Source organism: Phasianus colchicus, chromosome 17 (genome assembly GCF_987193195.1).
Source record: "Phasianus colchicus chromosome 17, bPhaCol1.hap1.1, whole genome shotgun sequence".
Lineage (NCBI taxonomy): Eukaryota > Metazoa > Chordata > Aves > Galliformes > Phasianidae > Phasianus > Phasianus colchicus.
Genome location: NC_143452.1, coordinates 14291073 through 14296988, shown reverse-complemented (window position 1 = coordinate 14296988; position 5916 = coordinate 14291073). Strand labels below are relative to the sequence as shown.

The 5916-nt window shown below is 51.8% G+C and overlaps 1 long non-coding RNA gene across 1 annotated transcript; it reads right to left on the bottom strand.

Annotated features, from left to right (window-relative positions):
• Positions 1–536: 536 nt before the first annotated feature.
• Positions 537–5486, bottom strand: LOC149915662 (uncharacterized). The gene is made up of 4 exons (XR_016471939.1): positions 4003–5486; positions 3779–3898; positions 3085–3180; positions 537–2675 (listed from the first exon to the last, which is right to left on the bottom strand). It is a non-coding gene; the product is annotated as an uncharacterized LOC149915662 (long non-coding RNA).
• Between the last annotated feature and the right edge of the window lie 430 nt (positions 5487–5916).

Genomic DNA, 5916 nt, shown 5'->3' with positions numbered 1-5916 from the left:
TGCGCGTGTGCCACGTGCTCTGCGCGCGCGCCAGCCTCGACGCCGCAATACTCACGCTTTCCTCACGGCCGCAAAACGCACGCGCCGTCGTTTGCAGCGCGTTCAGTACGTTCTCGAAGCAGACCGGGGCATAAAACCGCCCGAGGAAACAGACGAGGAGCATTCTGGATCGGAAGAGAGAAAAGTGTCGCGGAGCCGGCGGTCCAAGTATTGACTGCTCACCTGCATCTCAGGGCTTCGAAGAAATGTGTGCGATTGGAAAGCTTGTGGCGCATGCGCACTACTTCGCGGGGGACCGAGCACCACTTCCGCGTGCCTGCGCGCACGCGCCCTGCTGCCTGCGGCGACGTAGCGACGCTGCCGCAATTCTGCCGATTGACCGCGTGGGGGCACCAGAGACAGCTGAAACAACCTCGATGCAGTTCCCCCGATTGGCCTCGAGGGGGCGCGAGAGATCGCGGAAACAACTGCGACGCACTTTTGCCGATCGGCCACGCGGTGGCACCAGAGACCGCGGAAATCACTTCGCCGCTAGGACTGCTGTGGGTCTGCACCAAGCCATCGCCAGCCCGTTCTCTCTTTTGCTGGCAGAGGAAAAACACAGAAGGGAGAGGAGGGAAGGGAAGACGACAAAGACAACGAAGGAAATCTTCGACAAACCCACCAAACCTGCGCTCAGCGCGTAGGGGTACTTGTCAATAAACAAATAACCAGCAAATTGATGTTGTCAAGATTTTTATTACTCTATTTTTTGCAGCCAGCGTCCGAGGTAATGAAAAACCTCGTACGAAGCGGGCAGATGCGTGCAGCCAAGCCATGGCTTGAAACGATTAACCACATTTGGTTTTGACACCACGTCTGTGAGAAACACTCAAAGCCAAAAAATTCAGGTTAGGCCAGGATCTCAGTGATAGCAGCAAAGTTTATTCGTCATTGCAATAACAGGCTCATGTCCCCTATTAGCGAGGGAGGGATTGTGCAACAGTCAGCGAAATTCATTCCGTTCTATACTCCAAACCCAACGCAGGTAACGCGCTCCTGGCATTCATTGGTTGAGCGTCTCAGGCTTACACTCTCCCCGATGCTGTTGCTATGATACATTTCCATATAAGGTCCATTACCAACCCGTTGTTCTTTCGTATGTTTTGTACTTCTCCATGGAGATACGAGGGCCATATTTCCAAGAGTGAGCACATGCGTTCTGTCCTGTGCTGGGCTCTGTTTCTCCAGCCCGCATCTTTGCCTTGTTTTGCACCTGGCTCACTTCTACCCCAGTCAGAACGCCCCCAGTCTTTAACTTTCTACTCTGTTCAACAGCTTTCTTAGTGGAAGGAAAACAGCTATTTCACAAGAGGGTTATAAGTTCAGTGAAGGTCAATACTACGTACCGAAAACACTAAAAGCTTCTACTGCAAAAACACAACCTACCTTTCACAACCAGACCCAGAACCAACCCCCAAGGAGCACCGCCACTCACAGCTCTCCACCCGCACTCCGCACCGCCGATCACCGCCCCCTGAGCTCAGCCAGTAAGCCAGTTCTCAGCCCACCTCATTATCCACTCATCTATCCCACACTTTCTCAGCTTCATTAGCAGGATGTCGTGGGAGACTGTATCAAAAGCATTGCTGAAGTCAAGGCAGACGACATCCACAGCAGCAGCCCCTGAAATGGTCCATCCCACTCGGGCTGAAGCTTTGATTCCTTACACGTGCGTGTTAGGACCCAGCCGCCAGCACGGAATGAGGGCACTAGAAATTCCAGAGGTGGAGCTCGAGACAGCAGTCCATGTTCCTTGAGGGATAACAGAGAAGCAGACAACCCGAGTATATAGTTCTTCAGAAACTTATCCTTGGTTTCAAGAGAGGGCATCTCACCTCTCCCTCCCAAGTACAGCACCCCAAACAGCACTTCGTACAGTGATACTCCCAAGTCTTTTCTGGGAGCGGTTTGTATTTTGAGAAGGGCTAAAGGTAAACGCTTTGTCCGTGGTCATTTGGTCTCTAAAATCCATTTTGACAAGTGCTTTGTCAGCATCTGATTGATTCATTCTACTCTCCCTGAAGAAGGAGGGTGCCGGCGAGTATGGAACTCCCACTTCATTTCTAAAGTTCTCATTAGCTCCTGTAGGACTTGTGAAGTAAAGTGGTTTCCCTTATCTGAGACTATATTCTACATAATCCCATATCTAGGGATCGTGTCCAGATGTAGAGTCCTTAGTGCAGAAAAGACAGGGACCTGTTGGAGCATCCAGAGGACCAAGGGTAAATCCTGCTTGACCAATCCATTGGCTGTCTGTGATGGTGTCACTGCATCAATAGCCAAGTGAAGAACCACTGATATCATCTACCTGGACTTCAGTAAGGCCTTTGACACAATACCCCGCAACATCCTTCTTTCCAAATTGGAAGGATACGGTGAGTGGACTGTTCAATGGACAAAGAACCGGCTGCAGGATCGAGTCCAGGAGCCAATGGCTCCGTGTCTGGATGGCGATCGGTGATGAATGGCATCTCAAAGGGGTCCGTGCTGGGGCTGAGACTCTTCAGTATCTTCATCAGTGGCATCACCAGCGGGATCGAGCGCACCCTCAGAAAATTTGCTGGAAACACCAAGCTGTGGGGAGCAGTGACACGCCAGAGGGACGGGACGCCAGACAGGGGGACCTAGACAGGCTTGAGCAGCGGGCACAGACAAACCTCATCAGCTTCAACAAATCCAGGTGCAGTGTCTTGCACCTGGGACAAGAGAACCCCCCACTACCAATACATGCTGGGGGATGAAAGGGCTGAGCCTAGGCCTGTCCCAAAAGACCTGGTGGATGCCAAGCTGTACACGAGCCAGCAAAGTGCCCTCCCAGCCCAGAAAACCAGCCACATCCTGGTCTGCACCAAAAGATGTGCGGTCAGCAGGTGAAAAGAAGTGATCCAGCCCCTCTGCTCTGTGCTGAAGAGGCCTCACCTGGAGTACTGTGTCCATATGAAGAGCCCTCAGCGCAGAAGAGACATGGACCCGTTGGAGCACATGCAGAGGATGGCCACAAGAAAAAAAAAAAAAAAAGAACCGAAGGATCAAACGCCTCACCTGTGAGGACAGGCTGAGAGAGCTGGGGCTGTTCAGCCCGGAGAAGTGAAGGCTCTGAGGTGACCTGGTAACAGCCTTTCGATACCCAAAGGGGAGCTAAAGGAAAGAAGAAGGGAAAATTTAGGTTAGATATCAGGAAAATATCTTTCACAGCAAGGGACAAGGGGAAACATTTTAAGCTGGGGGAGGGAAGATTTAGGTTGGACGCCAGGGGGAAGTTCTTTACAGAGAGAGCGGTGAGGTGCTGGAACAGCTGCCCAGAGAGGCTGTGGATGCCCCGTCCATCCCTGGAGGTGTTCAAGGCCAGGTTGGATGGGGCCCTGGGCAGCCTGGTCTAGTATGAAATGGGGAGGTTGATGGCCCTGCACGTAGCAGGGGGGTTGGAGATTCACGATCCTCGAGGTCCCTTCCAACCCGGGACATTCTGTGACTCTGCACAGTGGACCAGGTTGCCCAGAGATGTGGTGGATGCCCTGTCCCTTCCAAGGTGACACGCAGGGCAACCTGATCTAGCTGTGAATGTCCCTGTTCATTGTGGGCGAGTTGGACTAGACCATCATAAATGGTCGCTTCCGACTCTAAGGAGTCTCCGGTATGATACCTGAAGCCATGTCCACAAAGAACATCGATGGCCTGGTGAGCAATCAGGGTAGGTGGGGAAGCCTGTGTGCTCAACAGCTCTGGGGAAACTCACCAAGTAGTCCAGTCAGGAAGATTCACATCAGCCATAGAGCCTCTCTGTGCCAGCGCCAGTATTCAGCACACCAGAGGTACTGCTTCATCACACTGGTGGGTCCCATAGCTGCAGAGCTAGCTATTGAATGGCGGTCAGGGGATGGAAGGAAGAGGGGTGGGGAGATTGGCTATCATACAGACTAGGAAACTAACAGCATCCCCTGACAATTGGGATGGAGATACCTGGGGCGATCCAGATGAAGTGGTCCAGTTGAAGACAATCCTTTGTTTCCTATGAATACGAAGCCAGGTCTGCCATAAAAACAGAAAGAACCCTAGGACCCTGGGGTGGACAGCCACAGCGTGCTCTGAGAACTGCCCTGACATCTGTTACTACTGACAAATTTGTAAGGGAGGTCTAGGAGAGAACCAGACAAGACAGGAACAGAATACTCGTGTTCAGTACGCTCAAGTAGTGGAGACTGTATTACACTACGTGCGGATGAAGAAAACGGCCACTGGGGCCGGGGGTTTTCTTAAGCTCAGGTCCCAGCCCGATACATGCACCTCACCCTACTACCAGCCACGAAGCTTATTGGGACGGAAGCTTATTGGGCCCAGGGAGCAAGGCGAGCCCCTTGTGACCCCCATTCCATCTTTAAGTGAGCGTCCTACACCCATCGCAAAACCCACCTGCATACAAGCAATGCACGAACAAGGGATTCGCGGCATTTCATTATCCGCTGCACAGATTTCACAGTGCTTAAACCACTAGCCAGAGGAGCCCCGAGAACCCTTAAACCCCATTGTGCTGCAAAACAGAACGGGATCCAAAGAGACACGGAACATAGTTTAAATACGTGCCCTTAAACAATACTCAGCATGGGCGGAATTAGTACGTGGCACAGGAGACACAGAGGGGACGTGGGCAGAGGACACAGGGAGGACACAGACACAGGCGGGACACGAGGTCACAGAGGGAACATGGAGGGGGATGCAGAGGGTACGCGTCATGAAATGGATTGGGACCACGTGGTAGCAGACAAACCGAGTTTGGAGTCTCAGGTTGGAGATTAGGCAATGAGAATCATGAAAGAGGGAACAGAGACTTCACAAGAAGGTATTGAACTTAAGAAGAGTTACAGAGGAAACCTGGAGAACACAGGATCCCTTTACGGAAAAGCGCATTAGCTCCAGGCATTTCCAGAGTTGCAATGCTCAGTCAGCCAACCAGCATTACCTTGGGACTGACTGAAGCATTCCAGGAATGAGACAAGAGCAAAAGAAAGGAATGTATGTCAGCCCCTCCATTACCAGTTCGGAGAAAGGGAGATAACCCCTTCACTCCCTTAAGCAAAGAACTGAAAAGAAAAATAAGAACAAGCATAGCAGACATAGCTGCTCCAGTCCAGCTTTGGATCCCCTCAGATCAGAGGGCAAAGATCAAAGCCCTACAGCAGGGAACAAAAATCAGTTGCCTCTTTCCAGGAAAGAGCACTCACCCAACAGTCCACAGCAGGCAGTCTCCAGCAAAAGACGCTGCCTTGGGGGCTGCCAGCCCTTAAATGAGGTGAGGGAGGGGTGGAGCCAGGCTCAGCCCCACCTGGTCCCACAGCTGCATTGCTTCCACCTGTGCTTGCAGGGCTGCACCACCCCTCACCAGATGCTCCATCACTGCTTCAGGCTGTGATCTCAAAGTTCCCATAACGTCATGAATAAAAAAAAAAAAAAAAAGTGAATTAGGTCTGCCTGTCTGGCAAGGGGAAGTTTATCACTGAATGAGCAAGGATGGCCCACATATTTTGATTCCAGTCAGATGTCCTCAAAGGCAACTGATAAAATTTCTCATAGGTAGGAGAGCACAGATTTTCATACTGATGCAGCAAGATGCTGAGAAGCCGCATGTGCAGCGAAAAGGCTGCGATTACGGTGTGAGTGGAGCGAGTGCTGTTTGCCAAACTGTCAGGGTCAGCTTATGGCTCCCCAGTGAGAAATGTGCATTACCTACTCACGCAGCGATTAAAGACCATCGTGAAAATATTTTACGATTTGGTGTCCTCAGTGGGTGAAGCTGGCACCTGCCTGTAAGGCACCGTGTAGCCATTGGGCTCCAACATCAATCCCAAACCCCAAAGAAGTAGGGAGGCTGCAGCGTGC